Genomic DNA, 22,049 nt, shown 5'->3' with positions numbered 1-22,049 from the left:
GAGAGGTGGATAAACTCTAATAAGTGGTGGATAAACTTGCGTTTAGTCTCCACTACAGCCCTGATTCTGTGTAATCATATACTACATACTACTTTAACCAGATGTTAAATCTGATATCATAACCTATATTATACTGTCTGTCAGCAGTTTGTGTGGGAGAAATGTGATACTCTCAATAAATTGCACATGTTGAATATTACATTTTGTGCAATAATATATGGTTTACATACAATTTATTAAGTTTGGGAAGAACCAAGGTTTTTCAGGTATGGATTAGCCTAGATCCGTCAAACTCTATTAAATCTGATGGAATATAAACACCAATTGTTGTCATGGTCTTTGATATGTTGAAAAGTGCTGTTTTAAAAATGGTTTCCAAATAAATACAAGAGTTAAAATGGTGGCAAAATGTACAATGCCGTCAGTGTTGTATAAAGTACTAGAAAGCAATACTTGAGTAAAAGTACAAGTATCGTACTAGAAAAAGACTTTAGGTAGAAGTGAAAGTTACCTTTTAGAATATTACTTAAGTAAAAGTCTTATAGTATCTGATATATACTGTACTTAAGTATCAAAAGTAATTTTCGGATATGTAAGGGACTGTACGATATTTACCGGGGGGGGGGGAGGGCCTAAGATAATTTTTTAAGCCTTAGGGGAAGGCCCAGGAGAAATTTTTTGGCCTGGGGGGAGGGCCGAGGAAAATAATTTTTTCCTGATCCATGATATTTTTTCCTCCTGATCAATGATCCGTTTTCGATATTTTAAAAGGTTTGTAGGCCAAAACATGATTCACGTCTCTTTGACAGAGTGGGCGAGTCCAAAAAGTCGCAACCCTACCTGAATCTCCCACAACTCCCCTCGTAAGCTTGCAGGTCACCCGCGGTTGAGTCATAAACCAAATATTTGAATGATATTCGGGTCGTTTGCGGGCGGGTCAGTTAAAATTAATTAAATATATATTTTCTACAAATAGGCCTACTTAAAATATCACGAGAAGGCTAGCATCAATACAGTAAAGCATCAAAACAGTAAGTCAACAGTAAAGAAGCTGAAGACGCAGGTTAAAATAATAAAGACACCCCTTCAGGAAAAGCGATATAGGCTATGGGAAATATTGGGAAAAGTTCTTAAAGAAGATGACAGTAGTACAAGTTATGGTGGGCAGCCTGCAGGAATAAATCTTATGACACAGACTACACAGCCATATCTGGGCATTTCTCAGATTTCGGGCCTATTTGGGTTACTGAAATTTTGAAAAATAAAATTCAAAATTTTACTAATTGGTATGCATCAAGTTATCAGTTATTTTGATAGGAGTAACCTTGTGAGCTTGGTTGAGACCACAATATAAGGGAATTTATGATTTTTTGTAATTTTTCAGGTAAATGTCATTACCATCACATCATCTAATATGTACATTTTAAAGATGAAATAGTCAATCAATGATCAATCAATGATCGATCAATTATGGTTTCACATGAAGTATAGTTTATCTTGAACTTATTAGAATTGTTGAACTTTACTTACAACATGAATTATAGTCGTTTAAGTATCTTATTTTTTGATTTTTTCACTCGACCCTGACTTGGAATTTCATTTATTTGAAATAAATGCCATATATCATATCTGTTTTCATCCAGTGGCAATTTAGACTGTCCAACATTGTCAAAAATATCTAATTAATGTAATTAATTGTAATTTATACATAATCTATTGGCAAAAATATGCATGGTGATAGTGATGACATTGCAGTTCTGGTAATGACATTTGTTGCGGTGATGACAAATCACTGATCGTAATCTATTGCAAATGTTTATAATTTAGAAACCCAAGTTGAACTGACTTTGTGAAAAAAAAAAACTTATTTCTTTTAAAAAGAGTACTTTAAATGTATCTGCAAAAATGTCATCACCAACACAGTCGTCATTACCACTACATTTCAAGCTATAATGTGCTGGTAATGACTGTGCTGGTGATGACATTTATACCGAAAAACTACCCTGAGAAGCAAAAATGATCACCATGCAAGTATAGCTAGCTTTCTACATGTAAACTACATCATTTAAACTATTAAAGTCATTTTAAAATTTCAGGAATATTCAAAAATACAGAAATACAATGCGTATGGTAATGACACATAATAAGTGTACATGCCCAAAACGAGGGATAAAGAGTAGATTTTCTTATGTTTCTGGACATCAAGGAATCAATCTTTCTGCTTGACACCCATGTATTCCACTGTGATATTAGATGACCATGGTTACCAAATATTTTTTTGATGAAAAAACAGTAGCAAAGTGCCTTTATGTAGAGTGTGCTGGTAATGACGGCTAAACCATGGGACAGCCAAACATTAAGCAAAATAAAGCAGGAAATGCATATATATGCATAATTTGTGCATGCAGTTCATTAGTTCAGATAATTCATAAGCATGATTTTTTTAATGTATTTTTGATAAACAATGTTTGAGATATGGCACTATATGTGAAAACTCTGGTTGCGGACAACACCAAAACACTGATATTGTACCATAAAATACCAATAAAATGTGTCTAAATCATGAGTAGGAGCAACCATTAAAAAAGTCTAGGCTTGTTTTTCTTTATACTAATTAGTGATGCTAAAGATTATTAGAAATAATGTGTTTTTAATAGAATTACACCCTGTGGACAGAAATAGGCCCCAATTCTGGGAAATACCCATCTACCGGTATGTATAGGTTCGCGCATGCATACAAGTTACCTTAGTTCGTTGTGTTTGTGACTTTAAACATTGGATGTGCTTTAGTAAAGTGTTGTGCTTCATTCAGCATTTTAAACCAGTTCTTACGCTAACGTTTTGACCAGCAATATCTCTCTTGCCTACCTTGCCTCCCTATTTCTATTTTCGAAAGAAGTATGTCCATGGCCAAATCTTATCCTAGTGTTCTAATCCTTGGTGGTTGCGTGCGTGCTTGCGCTCTTATTCTCATTCTCTCTCCTGCGCAAACATTATGTCCTGCATGCCTGCGTGTAGTTCTACTGCATAAAGTTTCGCAAATAAATTAGTTTGTTTTACAGAAATGGACTACTGCATGCAGGCTATAACCAAAAGCACACATTCTGTAAATAAGCGGGTCGGATCGCGGGTCGGGTATAATTTTGTCCTAATTAATATTCGCGGCCCGAGTTGCGGTCGGGTTGATTAAAATATCGGGCGACCGCGGGCCGCTTGTGATCAAACCCGCGCAACACTGTTTTGTAGCCCCGTGTGTGTGTATGTGTGCTTATGACATTTGCTGGCCGTTTTAACCTTGTAAACTTCATTTTTCGACCAGTTTTATTTGATTCACGTAGGGGGGAGGGCCTAGGAGAATTTTTTTGAGCCGGGGGGAGGCCCCTGGAAAAAAAAATTTGACCAGGGGGGAGGGCCAGGCAGAACATTTTTAACCCGATCGTCTGGCGACCGGCCATCCCCCCCCCGCTAAATATCGTACAGTCCCTAAATGACCTGCTGGTAGGGAGAACATTTTGGTCATGTGGTATGAGCATTTCTAGGGCTTACTCCCCAGGTCACCATCTCACTCTCACACACACACACAGGCCACCTACGTCCAGCAGCTACTAATATGCCAGTTCATCTTCGAAAAAAGCTGGTTTTCAAAGTTGCCAGAATTCAGTGCCTGGGAGTTTCAGGCCCAAGACCGGCCCACGTTTTCCATAGTGGTGGAAATTGGATAAATGAAGCAACATTTCAGCTCTTACTATCCTGTAGTTTTTATTAGTACCATGGTTCAACAAATGTGTAAAGGTTATATAATAATTCACTTCAACTGAGAAGTTAACCAAAAATATTCCACTATTCCACGAGTTAACAAAAACAGAAAGAAAGAAAGAAAGCCTTTGAAATGTAGCCTATCCTACGCTTCCACAAAGAGGCATATTGAACTAATGTTTAGGCTACATGCTTTTTGCATGGGTAAGCTATATTGTTGTTTGGTGAATTAGCCTACTCCTCTCTTCTGAGCAAACAAGGCATATAGGTTTATCATGTAGGGTAATTGCTCTTTCTTACATTAAATAACTTTAATTTATCCTCTCTACTTGTCCCTGTAGTTATGGCCTTCTCATCACTAATTCAGGGTTGCCAACTTTGGGTGTTTGGGTGGAGTGAGATTTTGTTAAGTCATAGTGCGTGTGCGTTAAATTTTTCCCTAGGCCTAAACCTAATTTTAAAAATGTCTGTCCCCTGACTCTTTTGCTATGTATAATCCCTGATTTATGTAAAATGTAGATTTTTTTTTTAAATAACCCCTTAAATGATGACTTCTGGCGTTTTGTGGAAATAAATGGACAGATTGAGACTTATATATGAATGTGTGTATGAGTGTACGTATGTATCAGGTACGTATGTTTTTACCAGCCACTAGAGATATGAACATTTGATGAAAAATCATGACCAAAATGATCACGGTTATTGGTATTATTGCGATATGGTTAAAATGTGCTGACTTTTTTTCTGAACCTACCATCAATGTTGGACATCTCATAATTGGTCAACTAAAGGTCAACAGAACAGCTAGTGTCATAAAAGTGGTGTGGCTCCTTTAAGACACAATCCACTGGTGTGAGTTCTGGAGCCATCACTTAAATGATGAAATCTACCACCCTGGGTTCATGACCAAAAAACAGGAACTCAGTTTGTGTTTTCTCTATGTTCTTGGACTTGAAATGTTCAATTCCAATTTCAATTTATTGTGCTTATTGAGCGCCAAAACATTACACATGTATCATGGCGCTTTACAGAATGTAGGCAATCAGAGAAAAAGGAAAGAAAGGAAGAAAAGAAAGAGAGAGGCCCATGGGTAACAGGGGCGAGGAAAAACTCCCTAGAATTGGAGATACATATAGGAAGAAACCTCGAGCAGATCCACGACTCAAGGGCCTGAACCATCTGCCTATGGTCAATACAGGACAGTAAGGTCTGTATACTGTACATGACAAATGCATATGATAGTCAGGTGTAGAGAATAAGACATGGTGTTAAAAGCACTTGAGCTGAAAGTTACAGGTGGGGTGATTGCGTATCCGGTTTGATAATTCATTAATCCTGATTTAGTGACAGAAAGTTGAAATTGTCCAGCGTTGGATTTGTCCAGGGGAAGGGAGTTGGAGGAAGGAATGTTGACCTGATCTCGACCTAATAAGTCAGCCATTTATGAAATGATAAATAACTAAGAACATTCAAATCATCCATGGATACTTCTCTTCCATCAACTCCTCGTCCATCGCCTACTTTTGTGTGTAAATGAATGTGTGCATAGTGTGTGCTTGTTTTTGTGTATACGTGTGCTTCTGTGTGTGTGTGTGTGTGTGGGTTCGCTTGTGAGTGTGTGTGTGGGGGTAATGGAGTGTGTGTGTGTGTGTGTGTGTGTGTGCGCGCTTGCCTGCATGTGTGTGCGCTTGCCTGCATGTGTGTGTGTTTTTAGTTTTTATGTGTGTGTGTGTTTATGTGTGTCAGTGTGTGCGTGCGTGTGTGTGTGTGTGTTCGTGCCTGTGTGTTTTGCGTGCGTGAGTCTGTGTTTGTGCCTGTGTGTGTGCATGTGCATGCGTGTGTGTGTGTGTGTGTGCATGTGTGTGTGTGTGTGTGTGTGTGTCATACCTGTCAACACTCCCGTTTTTCCCGGGTTTCTCCCGTATTTCAAGGTCATCTCCCAGCACTCTCCCGTTTTGTTATTTCTCCCGGAAAACTCCCGTAATTTGCATGGCCATCAAACTTCATTTTAAAATTTTGATTGATGCATTCAGGTTGCCAGATTGTGTATGAAATACACTCTACACATACACGATCACTTAGTTTCAATTCAACTGCACAGCCTGAGTCTCGTCGTAAGCAAGCGTGCTAGATGAATGGCCTACTCCAGAACTAGCTGTTGTGAAATTGTTGGGAATTTAATTGATTAACACATCACATAAACTGTTATTGAGTGTTGTTGATACACTGAACAGCAAGCAGCTTTGGAGTTTTGGAAGTAGGCTGCAGGCAGGCAGCTGGTGGATACATAACTGGCATGCGTAAGGTAATGGTAAGGTAAAAGCAACAACCGAAATGCAGTGTTGAAACACGTGTATGAAACGTATTAAATATGCAAACACAGATCCAGTATAAACACTGACACACCCCCCCCCCCCCGAAAAAAAATCTCCCGTTTTTGGAAAGCTAAATGTTGACAGGTATGGTGTGTGTGTGTGTGTGTGTGTGTATCTGTGTGTTTATGCTTGATATGGCCCCCCATGAACGGAATTCCACTAAACTTGGCATGCATTCAGAGGTTGTCATAATGATCCTACACTTAAAATTTTGTGCAGTTTTGAACCTGTCAAGATACCTGTGATTACAACGCCTCATTTTTGCTTTTTCATTTTTGCTTTTTCATTTTTAACTACAGTAGGTGGCACTATACCTTAAATGAGTGGATATGGGATCTGTTGACATCGCCCCTTGAAATCAACATACGAAAAAAAGTTGGTCATCCTAGGCCCTAAGCCCTATGGTTCTTGAGATAGAAAACTGTATGGATGACACTGCCTGCCTGGCCCTACCTTGCCAAATCACATTAAGACAGACAGTTACTACATTAGCCTCACAATCTGTTTTAATCGTTGTGTATTTAAGCCTGAATTTCTAGTGTTTGTCTATATCAGGTATCAATAAGTTGTAGTATTGTTTAGTTTTTTTCTATTGCTGTGTCAGTGGCGTGCACAGACATTTTGGGGGGCAGGTGCTCAGGAGGGGGGGAGGGGGCACTTTTTAGCGCACGTTAAATACTTAATTATAAAAAAAATTACACGCACATGTTGAATGAAATTTGACTTGTGCTGCAATTAGTAAATCAATATACAATTAAGACAATAAAGAGACCAAAATGTGTTAATTTATGTTGCCTAACAAAACCTATACAACAGAAAACGTTCGTCTTAACACATAAATTTGCAATTGCAAACTCTACCGAAATTATTTGTAGCCTATGTGGTCGTCCTCACGTTATCTGTCATTGACTTGGGCTACAGCGTAAAACTTTATCAGGTGACCAGTCGGCTAAAAATGCTTAGTTGTTTGATGCTGTATGACAGTGTTTCCCAAACTTTTTTTCTGGGGACCCACTTTTTAAAAATGACAGACCATTGCGACCCATTTCACTTCAGATCTAACATGCAACCACCAATATTGTTTTAGGCCACAGGTTCTCAAACTTTTATATGCCCCCCCCCCCCCCCAACCATTCTACACTGCCATATGTATACGTAATAGCGCCTAGGCAGGGGCGCCTTAATACCACCTGAGGCCCCTGGGCTATATGTTTTTAAGCCCCCCCCCAAAACCGCAAATACTAATTGATACCCGGCCCCGCGATCTGACCCGCCTATTTACATAACGTGCGCTTTTGGTTGATATAGGCTAGCCTAACATGCAGTGTAGCCTATCATTATTGAGCCTATGTAAAATATTTACATAAACAGGAACAGAAAGCCCTTAATCACGTCAGCCTACCCATGACATCGCTTATCAAAAGCCTACTGCACGAAAACAACAGCGTTGAACTTTTACAACACTATAGGCTAACTTAAAAATTTACACATATGGACGTTTCAAGCTTTTCAAAAGTGCATGTGTTTGTCGTGTCGGGGGGTTCCCCAGGAGGTTTTTTGAAATTCTGTCTACTTAACACACCATTCTAACACAGATTGGGAGGGACAGAAATACTTTTAGCCTACAGAACAAGCAGCTGGCTCATACGTGAACATTTATGCATTATCACTACACTTCCCAACATGGAGACATATCTCACGTTAACAATCAGAAAACATAATAGGATATTATTTGTGCGAATATGCGTTAGCACAAACCTAGCTTTTAGTGAACGAAGATGCAGATCACTAATTCATTTCTTTGCGCAACAGCCCATGTTCTGCGTTCACTCCAGTGAGACAAGTGAAATAGGCCTACATGTTTTTAAAGCCGTTTCATTGCCAGTCTATTGCTACGATAGCTGCTGCCTTCTGTTTTCATGGACAGTTACAGGAATCCACGTCATTTCTTTGATCGTTGCTTCAATCAAACCCACGTTATGTGCTCAATTATGTAGGCTAGCTCCAGAGTAGGCTAATGACTGACGCCGCGAATACGGACACGGCCGTTTATTATTGATTATCATTATTATTATTAGGAGGCCCCTCATTGGTCGAGGCCCTTGGGCTTCAGCCCAGGTAAGCCCCTGCATTAAGGCGCCAGTGCGCCTAGGTCTGGCCTACTACCACTACTATTACAGGGATTGGTGATGCACTGACTCAGTTTACCACAACTCTGCAATCTCAATTACACATGAAACAATGTTAAATATTTTCAAAGCTATAAAATTCTCGCTCAGTTTCGTACAAACACACAACCTCAGGTTTTCCTCATTCTGCTTTGAACACAGTTGTGTTGCATTTTGAGCACCATCAGCGTGGAAAGTTACCTAAAAGATAACGTTTTAATGCGCATCCGAGAGTTTGGGGATATTCTTGCATTCTACGCAATCGTCAATCTTCAACATAGTAAGCTGTTCCTGTATATCTAAGAGAGATGTTGTACTAGGCTGCGTTGCGTTGCAGACAAATGGATCCATAACAGCGTTAATTCCGATGTAAACATAGCAAATAACTCAAGTCGTTAAATTGTACCCTATTACTGGAGGTTTCTTTGGAAAGTTGAATCCGCATGTTAAACGTTTGCTTGTTTATAGGCCTTATACTAAGACTGTGTATTGGTGTTGGGACAAGCTATGTTGTAAGACTGTGAAATGAACAGGGGCGGAGCCAGACATTGTAAACATTCGGGGCTTAGCCCATTTTTTTTTTTTTTTAAAGGGGACATATTATGCAAATTTCACTTTTTGCATCCTTTTGTACCTCCATTTGGGTCTCTACTGCTCCTAACAACACTCCAAGCGTGCAAAAAAGCCATCCATGCGTTTTCTGTGAGTCAGTTGAACGATTTTGGTGTCAGGAATCATAGGCTTCTATGAGCCATTTTCTGGCTCCCTTAACCTGACGTCAAAATAGAGAGGCGGTTAGAGCCGAAACTGTACTGTACCGTACTTTTGTCCTGTCCTCTGTCTTGCGGATGTTGCATAGTGTCTCGCGGCACTGTCTTGCGGAAGTCGCGTACTATCTTGTGGCACTGTATTGCGGAAGTTGGCTAGTGGTATCAAAGATTCTAGACAGATCACGAACAAAGCTATTTTTTGTCTTTATTTGTTTCGTTGGAAAATACAATTTCAATGTCGGGATGTTAGGAAGACACGTGGCTTGTAGAAAGTGGGTTATTAACTTACAACGCTGAATGTAGGGCGACGTCTGGCCAATATTATTCTGCTGTAAAACATGTTTTTGTTTATCCAGCATTGTCTTGCTTAAGTTACGTTGTGCCTTGCAGAACTGTCTTGTGTAAAGGTATGTGTGCTAGGTGTGTAGCGCTGTCATGATGGTTGTCTCGTGGAAAGTTAGGTAAAACGCCAAATAAAAACACAAGTATCCGTTGTCGACCTCAGTTGCTTTGGAAATGTTTTGTTTTGTTGAAATGTTTGTTATGCCACCTAGGCCTATTAGGCTACCTTCCACCTCTTTCTGTTCTATTTGTTATTAACTTGTAGGCTAGCCTAGGCTACTTGTAACCAAGAAATATATAAATCACTTTTTACTTACAACAAATAGCCTACGTATATTAAACACTTAATGTATATTGTTGATATTCCACAAGCAGCATTAGTTCAAGTTCAAGTAGTTTATCGTCATGCACGCATAAAGGGAAATATAATTAATGAAACTCCTTGTGCCAGCAAATATTTTAAGAATAAATAATAATTGTTTAGATAATTATTATAGGCAAATGTGTAAATATTTAGGCATCTTACCAGGGGGGTATTCCAAGTACGAGGTTTAGTGACAAACCTGGGTTAGTTAACACAGAGTAGGTGGTAAACCTCCTAATAGAAGAGCTGTATGGCTTCATTCTCCTAACAAAACAATACCATAGGGCTCTTGTTGTAGGAGGTTTACCACTTACTCTGAGTTAAGTTACCCAGGTTTATCACTAAACCATGTACTTGGAATACCCCCCAGGTCTGTTAAGTCATAGGCTTGCTTAACCAAATGTTGTAGCCATCCATGGGTAGATGATCACAAAAACAGACAACTGGACAGTTTTGGAGAACACATTTTAATTCTAAACATAAGAACAAAAAACCTTTTAAACAAAAAAGCTTTGTAAATCTAAATACGGAAAACCTTGCATGGTTCAGTTTTCTCTCAGAACAAAATACACCATAAACTTAACACCAAAAAAAATCAAATTTCCCCAGTACACACATATAGTAACAAGTTTTAAATACCTTGGTGTCCACATTACTGAAGACTTAACATGGACTGTTAACACTCAATATGTTCTGAAGAAGTCCAGACAACGACTCTACTTCCTTCGTCAGCTAAGGAAATTCAAAGTTTCTACATCCATCATGAAGGCCTTCTACACTTCAGCGGTTGAGAGTGTTCTAACTGGTAGCATCATCACCTGGTATGGGAACTCCACAGTTAGAGATTGTAGTACTCTGCAGAGAGTAGTGCGCTCAGCTGAACGTACAATAAGAACTCAACTCCCTGCTCTACAAGATATCTATTCCAGAAGAGTACTCCTAAGAGCCCAAAAGATTCTGAAGGACTCTTCTCATCCTAACAATGGATTATTCCTACCACTGAAATCAAGAAGACGCCTATGTAGTCATAAAGCCAGAACTGAGAGACTTAGGAGAAGTTTTTATCCCCAGGCCATCCGAACTCTGAACTCACACTATACTGACTTTGCACACATTCACTCCTCAGCACTCTCAAACATTTCCCAACTCTGAACTCACACTATACTGACTTTGCACTCATTCACTACTCAGCACTCATGACCCCCCCACCCCCCACACACACCTACAAGACTTTTAGCACTTTTACATCCCTCTCCCTAAGCTACAGACCTTTTATTTATTTTATTTATTTTACAAACACACACACACACACACACACACACACACACACATATCTGACTTTCTCCAACTTTTGCATATCTCCATAGAACTTTTTATTATTATTTTTGATTTCTCCTCCATCTACCCATGTCCTTGATTGCCTAGCCTTTCTGCCCCCCCACCCCCCACCCCACCCCCATCCCCAACACACACACTTACATCATCACTGTCATCACTTCACATACATACAGCACACTGCTTGCTACAGTAAGCCTCCTCTACATACTTGCTGCACACTGCCCCCCCCCCCCCCACACACACACACCTACAAGACTTTTAGCACTTTTACATCCCTCTCCCTATGCTACAGACCTTTTATTTATTTTCTTATTTCATCACACGTCAAAACACACACACACACACACACACACACATATCTGACTTTCTCCAACTTTTGCACATCTCCATTGAACTTTTTATTTATTATTTTTGATTTCTCCTCCATCTACCCATGTCCTTGATTGCCTAGCCTTCTGCCCCTGAACTCCCATCTCCCCTGTCATCCCCCCAGAAGGTTTAGCCTTCTGCCCCCCCCACCCCCACCCCACCCCCATCCCCAACACACACACTTACATCATCACTGTCATCACTTCACATACATACAGCACACTGCTTGCTACAGTAAGCCTCCTCTACATACTTGCTGCACACTGCCCCCCCCCCCCTACATACACAGCACACTGTCTTCAGGATCTTCTCCAACACACATCCTCTACATACTTACAGCACACTTCCCCCACCTACCCACACACACACTACACACACACACACACACACAGTCACTGCTCCACTCCCCTCCCGCCCACACACATATCTTCACTGTCATCACTCACATACATCATACATACAGTACTCTGCTTGCAATAGTAAGTCCCTGCCCCCCCCCTACATACACAGCACATTATTTCATCAGGAAGCTTCTCCAATACACATCCCCAACATACTTACAGCACACTGCCCACACACACACTACACACACACACACACACACACAGTCACTGCTCCACTCCCCTCCCGCCCACACACACATCTTCACTGTCATCACTCACATACATCATACATACAGTACTCTGCTTGCAATAGTAAGTCCCTGCCCCCCCCCCCCCCCCCTACATACACAGCACATTATTTCATCAGGAAGCTTCTCCAACACACATCCCCAACATACTTACAGCACACTGCCCCCCCCCCCCCCCCCCCAATACACAGCACATTGTCTCATGAGGAAGCTTCTCCAACACACATATTGCACACTGCCCTCTCCCCACATACACAGCACACTATCCCATCTCCCCTGTCATCCCCCCAACACACACACCAAGACCCCTGGCAGTTGGGTTAGCCCCTTGAGCCGTGGATCTGCCCAAGGTTTCTTCCTTGGTAAGGGAGTTTTTCCTTGCCCCTGTTGCTCTTGGGTGCTCCTTGTTGGTGCCCCCCACCCAATCCCAATCCTCCCCCACCTTTTTTATGCAGCCCTTGCCACTTAATCTACTAAACCCCTCTTCTACTGCACTTTTTACCCCCCCCCCCCCATAAATGCACAAATAGGCTGACACCAGACATAATTTCACTGCATTTCTTACTTCCAGTAACTATATGCATGTGACAATTAACTTCCTTGTATCCTTGTATCCTTGTAAATAATGAAATGAAGATAATAAATTGAAATCCAATAAGACATAAATAAATAAATAAACAACTAATACATTAAAAAAGAATGTATAAATACAGAAAAAAACAGCAATGCTTGTTACTCCAATGCCGGATGCATGGACATGAACCTCTCCAGAAACCTGCAGAAACCCTCGTGGTTCGTGACAATGTTAATGGAAACCTTCAAATGCAAACAGATTTCAAATTGGAAATAGCATGAGAATGTAGTGACAATATGCATGTTTGGTATGGTTTGGTTTATTTATTCTGGAGAAACCACACTGATCATAATATGACATGGCTTTTATATTCACATTTCCTTACCTCAGGCATCATTACGTCGAGCACAAGGTCAACATCTATGATATCTTCATCACAGATTATGGCAGTCTGTATCATTTTTGCCAGTTTCCTGGACTAATTGGGGCCACAAAAGAGAAATAAATCTTAGAACAAAAACTTTTTGCATTACTAATTGTATGTTTACTTAAAATAGTTGTTATTCATAACCAGTGCATTATTACTACATAAACTGTACAGTGTATTCATATCAATCAGTTTTCTATGCAATCTAATGCTTTTCGGATGTCATCTTCAAATTCCTTATTTGACAGTTACTGTTTATAAGTTTGGAGATGTACTGTTTTGCAGCGACATGCAATGCCGACTCCACAACTGTTGCACTTTCCAACCAGTTGGTGTAATAGATTGCCCACTATGAATCAGTGACAATAACTGAAAGACAAACAATCCAAATAGATGACTGATTTAGAAATTTAAACTAGGTAGCATTTTAACCTTTTAAGTTATATAACCACATCATTACCACACTTATGGTGAGTTTCATCACAGTTGAATAATTTTGTATACACCTGATGGTGTGTGCACAACTTCTATCAATGTAAATACAAAAAAAAGTAAAAATAAAAATCAGGTTGTCACATTAATACCATCCAATCAGTTGAGCCAATTAGAAGCCAATTATTATGACATTATCAATCATTTGTTATTTAAAATGTGCAAAATTGGAAATGTCCTTGTTTGAGGTATCTTGTCAAGTTACCATAGCACTGAAATATTTCACAGGTCAGAGAACATAGACAAATTTAAAGTCTAGAAAACCTGTAAAACAGAAAAAAGAAAGGAAAATATCAAACTCAAGTGTTGCAATATAAACTTGTGAATTCAAGTCCTTCTGCTGTCCTTGTGTGAGCAAAGGAGTGTGTGTAACCTTAGCTAGTCGTGTTTCCTCAGTTGATGCCTTTGAGCACAACTAACTTCTCAGACAGTGTTGCATTCAGACTATTTTTTATATATATAAAATATTTTTTATATAGTTGTTATGGGGCCTGTTAATCATTCCAGCTTGACCATGCAAGGGTGCCACAAACAGACAGAGACAGACATTTCGTGCTTTACAGTATAGATAGTTAGATAGATGTCATCACAGTGTTTCACAGAAAGTATTTTAAAGTATTTTGAAAATACAAAAATACGCAACACTGAAGTATTTTGATACAAAATACGAAGGCATTTTCATTATCTCAATAAAATACAAATGACAAAATAGTATTTTGTATTTGAAATACATATTTTAAACACATGTATTAGAAATACTGCCCATCCCTGCCCATGCCCATGGCCCAATCAGTGGAAACTGACATAAAGATTTGCTCTGCCCCAAGTGTGGCCAAAACGCCGTAAAATGACTTATTGTTTTGTTATGCAAGGAAAACAAACTCACCAAGACCAAGGAGATGGTTGTTGTGGACTTCCATAAACAAGCACTTATGTTATGTTATATTGTATTTATTTATTATTCACTATAGTACTTGGTCTGCACTGAGACCTGAGTTGATATTTTGTTATCTTCATACAAATAAAGCATCTATCTGTCTGTCTGTCTGTCTGTCTGTCGGCCCAGGTGTGGGTGTTATTGTTTATCAAAGTGTTGGCTGAGGGTTGCCTGGGTCCCTGGGCATGCACTGGCCCACACACTAACTGATCTGACTGAGTGTTGGCTGAATGCCAGCTGTGCTTGAACATTACTTGATAACAAAACACAAATCCAGAGCTACTACTTTAAAGCACAAGTCATCTTTATTAAAAATTCTAACAAACAACTTTAAAACTTAAAAAGTCATAAAGCAAAAAAGGATTTTTACATGTACAATTTTATGTAAAACAATTAATAAGCTTTATATTTTATCTAAAACAAAACAAATAAAAAGATACATACATACATACATACATACATACACACACACACACACACACACACACACACACAATGATTCAAAGACATAAATGATTCTACATAATAATAATTATAATAATTATTATAATAATTATAAATATAATTAATTATAGCACCTTTCATTCACAGAATGCAGCTCAAAGTGGTTCACATTTGGAACATTTGTCATTGGTGTCACAGGACAGTGGCTTGGTGTCACAGGACAGTAGCTAACTGTCTCAGGACAGTGTCTGGATGTTACAGGACAGTCATAGGTGTCACGGGACAGTGTCTGGGTGTTACAGGACAGTCATAGGTGTCACGGGACAGTCTCTAGGTGTCACAGGACAGTCATAGGTGTCACGAGACAGTGTCTGGGTGTTACAGGAAAGTCATGGGTGTCACGGGACAGTGTCTAACTGTCTCGGGACAGTGTCTGGGTGTTACAGGACAGTGGCTAACTGTCCCAGGACAGTGTCTGGGTGTCACAGGACAGTCATAGGTGTCACGGGACAGTGTCTGGGTGTTACAGGACAGTCATGAGTGTCACCGGACAGTGTCTAGGTGTCACAGGACAGTGTCTGGGTGTTACAGGACAGTCATGGGTGTCACGGGACAGTGTCTGGATGTTACAGGACAGTCATGAGTGTCACCGGACAGTGTCTAGGTGTCACAGGACAGTGTCTGGGTGTTACAGGACAGTCATGGGTGTCACGGGACAGTGTCTAACTGTCTCGAGACAGTGTCTGGGTGTTACAGGACAGTGGCTAACTGTCTCGGGACAGTGTCTGGGTGTCACAAGACAGTCATAGGTGTCACGGGACAGTGTCTGGGTGTTACAGGACAGTGTCTGGGTGTTACAGGACAGTCATGGGTGTCACGGGACAGTGTCTGGATGTTACAGGACAGTCATAGGTGTCACAGGACAGTCATAGGTGTCACGGGACAGTGTCTGGGTGTTACAGGACAGTGTCTGGGTGTTACAGGACAGTCATGGGTGTCACGGGACAGTGTCTGGGTGTTACAGGACAGTGTCTGGATGTTACAGGACAGTCATAGGTGTCACGGGACAGTGTCTAGGTGTCACAGGACAGTCATAGGTGTCACAGGACAGTGCCTGGGTGTTACAGGACAGTCATGGGTGTCACGGGACAGTGTCTAACTGTCTCGGGACAGTGTCTGGATGTTACAGGACAGTCATAGGTGTCACGGGACAGTATCTAGGTGTCACAGGACAGTCATAGGTGTCACAGGACAGTGCCTGGGTGTTACAGGACAGTCATGGGTGTCACGGGACAGTGTCTAACTGTCTCGGGACAGTGTCTGGGTGTTACAGGACAGTCATGGGTGTCACAGGACAGTGTCTAACTGTCTCGGGACAGTGTCTAGGTGTCACAGGACAGTCATGAGTGTCTCGGGACAGTGTCTGGGTGTCTCGGGACAGTATCTGGGTGTCACAGGACAGTGTCTGGGTGTCCCGGGACAGTGTCTGGGTGTTACAGGACAGTCATGGGTGTCACAGGACAGTCATAGGTGTCACAGGACAGTGGCTAACTGTCCCGGGACAGTGTCTGGGTGTCTCGGGACAGTGTCTAACTGTCTCGGGACACTACTCAGGACAGTACTAACAGGACAGGACATTTTTTGCTGTTACTGCTACTGTCAAAATAAGGGAATTTGCATAGAACCACCCTGGCGCCACCCTTCACCTCTCAACCCCCATATAGCCCCACCCACCCAATTAGTTGAAGATCCCCATTAGTTTGCTGGTTTAACGAGCACAGACACCAAGCTCAATGACTACAAGCAAGAGCAAGTCACACATGAAGTGTTGTGTTGTTGGCTGCACAGAACAACACAAATCCTTGCACTTTCTCCCAGCCAAAGACGACAGAAGAACCGAGTGGCTCCACTTCATTGTCGATGGCCATGTTCCAGCAACAGTGGCAAAAATGTTGTGGTGTGTGCGAACCACTTCAAGACAGACTGCTTTGAAAACTTAGGACAGTACACTGCAGGATTAGCCATCAAACTTCGTTTGACAGAGGGATCTGTACCTACTGTTCGTGGCAAGTCACAAGATGAGAGACATGTAAGTACTTTCAAATAATGACTTTTGTGTTTCTATCGCAGTTAAGCATGAACTAACGTTAGGCTGTTCGTGTTTTGCCATTTAGCACAAGCTAACGCAAACATTACGGCTAACTTTAGCCCTGCATCTGCTTGGAGTGAGCATTTCCTCCATTCCAAATTGCAAATGCAGCACACAGCCGATCGAGTCATATTTGACAATCCCAGTCAATAATATCTGAAAGTAATGATTTGAAAATGTTGTCTAGACGCTAGACGTCCATTAAATATTGTCATGTTATCCACAATTGAGGCGACCAACAGCTAAAAGCCCTTAGTATAAGCTAATGTTAGCTTGTAGCCTCACTTTATAATGTTATCCAGTGTTTGCACATTTCCCCTATAGCTCTATTTCATTTAAGCTGCAAGGGTTTGTCACAATTTGTAGTCGTTTTGTCCTTACTGATAAGGAGTTAGATATGGTCATGTTATCTACAATGAAGGTGGCCAGTAAGCTCTTGGTCTAGGCTAATGTTTGCTGTTGTAAATAAAGCGAGATGTAGTACTGACAGTGCAAGAAGTTGTAGCCTCAGTTTTTAGCTCAAAGTAAACGTGCATATTATGTGCATGCCATTATTTTCATGTTTGGTTTTCTCTTTACTGCGCAAGACTCTACCTGGCTGCTCTGCATTACAATGAGGATGCTGCACGAGACCAGGCCACCTTATCCTCTGGGGACCCTCTCTACAGGATGCATTTCCCAAAGTACAGGGAGAGTGCAGGGTGAAACCCATCAAAACCGAGACAACATTCCGTAAGTTACATAATTTTTTATTTATCAACAATAAAAGATCTGTTCATTTTGCATGCTATTGCACTATGGTGTCTTTACAATGAACAAAACAATAAATAAATGTACAATGAAATTCCTTTACAAACTATGTACATAGTTACAGAAGTGTTTGTGAAATATTGCACAGGGTATGTGGAACACTTGATGGGCTTCATCATGGGCGAGGTCTTTGTGGACCAAGAAGCATACAGGGAGGAACTCCTGAAAATAAGCATTCCTCCGGACCTGTCCTCAGAGTTTGAGCACCCAGAGAAGGAGGAGGAGGTGATCGCCAACTATGTGTCTCGCTTCAATCCAGGGGAGGCAGTTTGAAGCCCACGTATTGTCCTTGGCTGTCAGGAAACTCCCGACGAACACGCAGGACCACACATGACGGGATGACGACCCTTATTCTGCATCCAAGGAATCCCCAACACCAACTGACAAAGCTCCTGTAGGCAAGCTATCCAAGCTATCTGTAACGACTAAAAAAAAAACAACAACATTGCAGTAGTTAGCAGGTTACATAATCTGTCAGTTCTGTCAAAAGTGCAAAGTGCAGAAAGTGCAATTGTCATATTGCATATGTCATGTTTTATTTCTGTTTTGTGTAATAAATATATTGTAATTTTATTTATATTTAAATGTGTCACTAGTGTATGTTTGATACCTGCTGAATTTGCAGACAATAGCCATACATAAAAAGAAAGAAAACAACAATTGGGGCATGTGTTGGTGTGTAAGGCCATTAGTGACCTATGAACATTAGTAAGACTAACATCTGCTTTTGCTGCTGCTGCAGACGTCGTGTGATCTATAATGGTATGGTAAGGTGAGTGCTATGCTAGCACAGTCCCTGGCATTATTCGTAAATGAGTGAGTAATATGGCAGCATACTCGCTAGCTCATTTATAAATAAGTTAGTAACACGGTAAGATATTTGCAGGCCTTTCTGTATCTTAGAAAAGTTACCTGTGTAATCTCCTGGCAGCATATACTCTGCCTCAGTTGGCACTGCCCAACAATTTCCACAAGCACACCTATATAATAATTAAAATAATAATAATAATAAAAGCTAATCAAGTGCTGTGAATCTAGTGAAGTTTCAAATACAAGCAAATGTTAAATATTGTAAAAAGACTGGCTTTGTCACGAAAAATTACATTACGTTTACTTCGTAACAGGCTGAACAGGGTGAAGGCTAATAGCCAAGACTAATTTGGCACGTAGGAGAGATAGCAAATACATTGATTTAAAAAGTTAACAAACCATTTAGAAACTGCTTGCAGCATTCGTGAAGGTGTTTCTGCAGGTGGCTCCTCTTCATCTTGATCTGGGTCCGACTCTGGGTCGAAAATGTTGGGCTAGAGTGCGCCTCTGTATTCTGTCATTTTCACCCAAGCAGTGGAGGTTTTCACGTGAAGAAAACGAACAGCGTAAACATCTGACAGGTGGGGCGTGGTCAGCAGTAGCTTATTTGCATAAAAGTGATAAGAGTCCTTAAACGGCTCATTCTGAAAGGGACTGAAGCTGGCAAGAATTAGGCTGCAGAGATCTCTTTATGTGAGATTGATTTTGTGCAAAAAACTTTATGAACATGTTTTGTATAGCCCATAGGCCTATTCTAACTTGTTTAAAAAGAGGTATAATATGTCTCCTTTAAATAACCCCTTAAATAATGACTTCTAGTGAATTTTGTGTAAACTAATGGACACATTGAGACTTAAAAAATGTGAAACTAACATTCAACAGATTCAAGGTATCTGACTGGCACTGCACTGTGTAAAATTATAGTTTTGGGTCTTTCATGAGGCAATATCTGTTCATATCTGTTTAGCATACTTACTAATTAAGCGTTTCTTATGGTTTGTATATTCTAGTATTTGTTTATTTTCATTAGGCTATTGTTTGATATGACATTATTGTTTATTATTGCTATTCTCCTTCTTCCCCTTCCTTGATCTCATCTGTGTGACAAATATATAGAATATCTTATACTATAATATACATAATATTATGATATATTTTACAGTATGGCCAGTCATCATGATACAAGGGTATTTTAGAAGGATGATTTTAGAATCATCTTGACATAGGCGTTTCTAAATTATATTAATTTTGTAATTTAGCAAGATTATTCATAGGTTTCATCAGGTCCCTTTACACAGGTGCATAAAATCAAGCACCTAGATTATGAATGCAGTGCAATGAATGCAGACTGCATGGTGCTTGATTAACACACTTATGGAAAGGGCCCTTTCCTCTCAATATATCATTGTAATGTTTTTTTTTTTTTAGTTAATAATTAGTTAGGCAGCCAAAACAACATAACATGACTTATATTTATGTGGACTCTTGGATTATAAGATCTGTGGTGGTGGATAGGATATCAACAAGGTTTTAAGGTAGGCTAACAGTTAACATTCTTTTGTGCAACATATGACACTGAAAAGTTGACATGGGCAGATAACTGTTAATGGGTTTTTCTGACATTTCAAAACAGTGTAGCCTAATTTATTAGCTACAAGACGAGGATCACTTTGTTTTGGGAGCTGGAATTTCTTATTCTGCAGTAGGCTTAGCTAGCCTATGAGAGTACTGAATTTGCCTTTTCCGCCGACGAACGAGGACATTTAACGTTAACGTTAAGCATTTAGTGCTAGGGAGCTAGCCAAGTAGCCTAACGTTAGCCTGCCTAACTGACTGAAAGCTCTTAACGTGAAATCACCAACCTGAAACAACACTATCGGTCAGTTCACTGGGCGATGCTGTTGCTTGAACAGAGCTGGGTGGTCTTTTGAAAAACTTTCTAATATCCATAACGTTTCAACAACATGTACACAAAGTGTTTTATCACAGACTGTAAAAGTGACAGACTTCTGACAGAGGCTTTTTGGAACACCGAAGCCATGACGTAGCGTTGTCAAGGCAGCATTTTCACTGGATCTAAACAAATCAATCTAACCATTGAAATCACCATAGCGGATAGCCCAGAGACCTGGCATAGATCGTGTAGCAAGTCAAATTATTTTTCAATATTGGGCTTTGAAAATAACTAGGGATATATTTCCTCAGTAATAGAGCATTTTGTGACATTTATAGAGAAACCGAGGGGAAATAAGAATTGCCGGGAATTTAAAACACTAAAAAAAGATTCGGGGCTTTTGAAAAAAGATTCGGGGCTTAAGCCCCCTAAGCCACCCCCTAGCTCCGCCACAGGAAATGAATACATTTCAGAATAAGAGGCTTTTGCGCAATAGCCAAAAGATAGCCTAATAGAGTTTGCGAGGTGGAAAACAAGAGGAAATAATAGCTTTTAAAATGTCCATTTAAATTGTAGCCTTATATAATGCATTGGTGTACATTTTAAATCCGAAATAATAAGGAATGTGAGGAGGCTGCTATTAACTTTAAAGAGTGCATCTAAAATCGAAACTATCAGCCTATGACGCAAATTGAATAGCCATGCCCGGTATACGGATGTTTGCTTTAGATGTTAAGTTCTGGAAGTCCCAATGGGGGGGCTCTGCTTACTTCAGCCATGGGACCACTCACTCTGCTGGAGTTTTGATACTGTTGCACAAGTTCAGAGGGGTTGTGATGGACTCATTTACCTCAGAGGATGGTCGATGGATAATCTTGATTCTCAAAGTGGACAATGTTTTTTTTGTTGTTTGCAACGTTTATGGGTATAACTCTGTTTCTCAAAATCGAATCTTATTCTCGGAAATAACTAAGTTGGTGCAGGAGAACTCCTCCAAATACAATGACCCATACATTATTATTTCAGGAGATTTCAATGAGTGTCTGGATGATTCAGTGGATAGATACCCCTCTCGCCCCAGGTTACATAGTATTAAGCAATATTACAGATCTTTGCACAAATTTGTCCGTTGTTGATGCATGGCGTTTTCTTAATCCTGGAAAGGTGGATTTTACATGGGCTAATAAGGCTATGACTTTGCGTTCTAGAATTGACATTGTGCTAATCTCCGCCACTGCTTTGCCTTATGTTAAAGACATTATACATAAACCTTCTCCTTTGTCAGACCATAAACTTGTTAAACTGATATTGGAAGATGCCAGAGTATCTAATCAAATAGGCTACTGGAAATTTAACAATACACTCCTTAAAGATACACTGTTTAATTCTCAAATTCGTG

General features: G+C 40.2%; 1 long non-coding RNA gene across 1 annotated transcript; it reads left to right on the top strand.

Annotated features, from left to right (window-relative positions):
- Nucleotides 1-16,924: 16,924 nt before the first annotated feature.
- On the top strand, nt 16,925-18,348 carry LOC143115959 (uncharacterized). The gene is made up of 3 exons (XR_012985552.1): nt 16,925-17,076; nt 17,724-17,868; nt 18,035-18,348. It is a non-coding gene; the product is annotated as an uncharacterized LOC143115959 (long non-coding RNA).
- Nucleotides 18,349-22,049: the final 3,701 nt, after the last annotated feature.

Source organism: Alosa pseudoharengus, unplaced genomic scaffold (assembly GCF_046254945.1).
Source record: "Alosa pseudoharengus isolate Yale_2024_CS ecotype anadromous, Long Island Sound unplaced genomic scaffold, YU_APseudo_1.1 YU_APseudo_1.1_scf_11, whole genome shotgun sequence".
NCBI classification, from domain to species: Eukaryota; Metazoa; Chordata; class Actinopteri; order Clupeiformes; family Clupeidae; genus Alosa; species Alosa pseudoharengus.
Note: the sequence above shows the minus strand (reverse complement) of the source record. Positions and strands in the feature narration are given on the sequence as shown.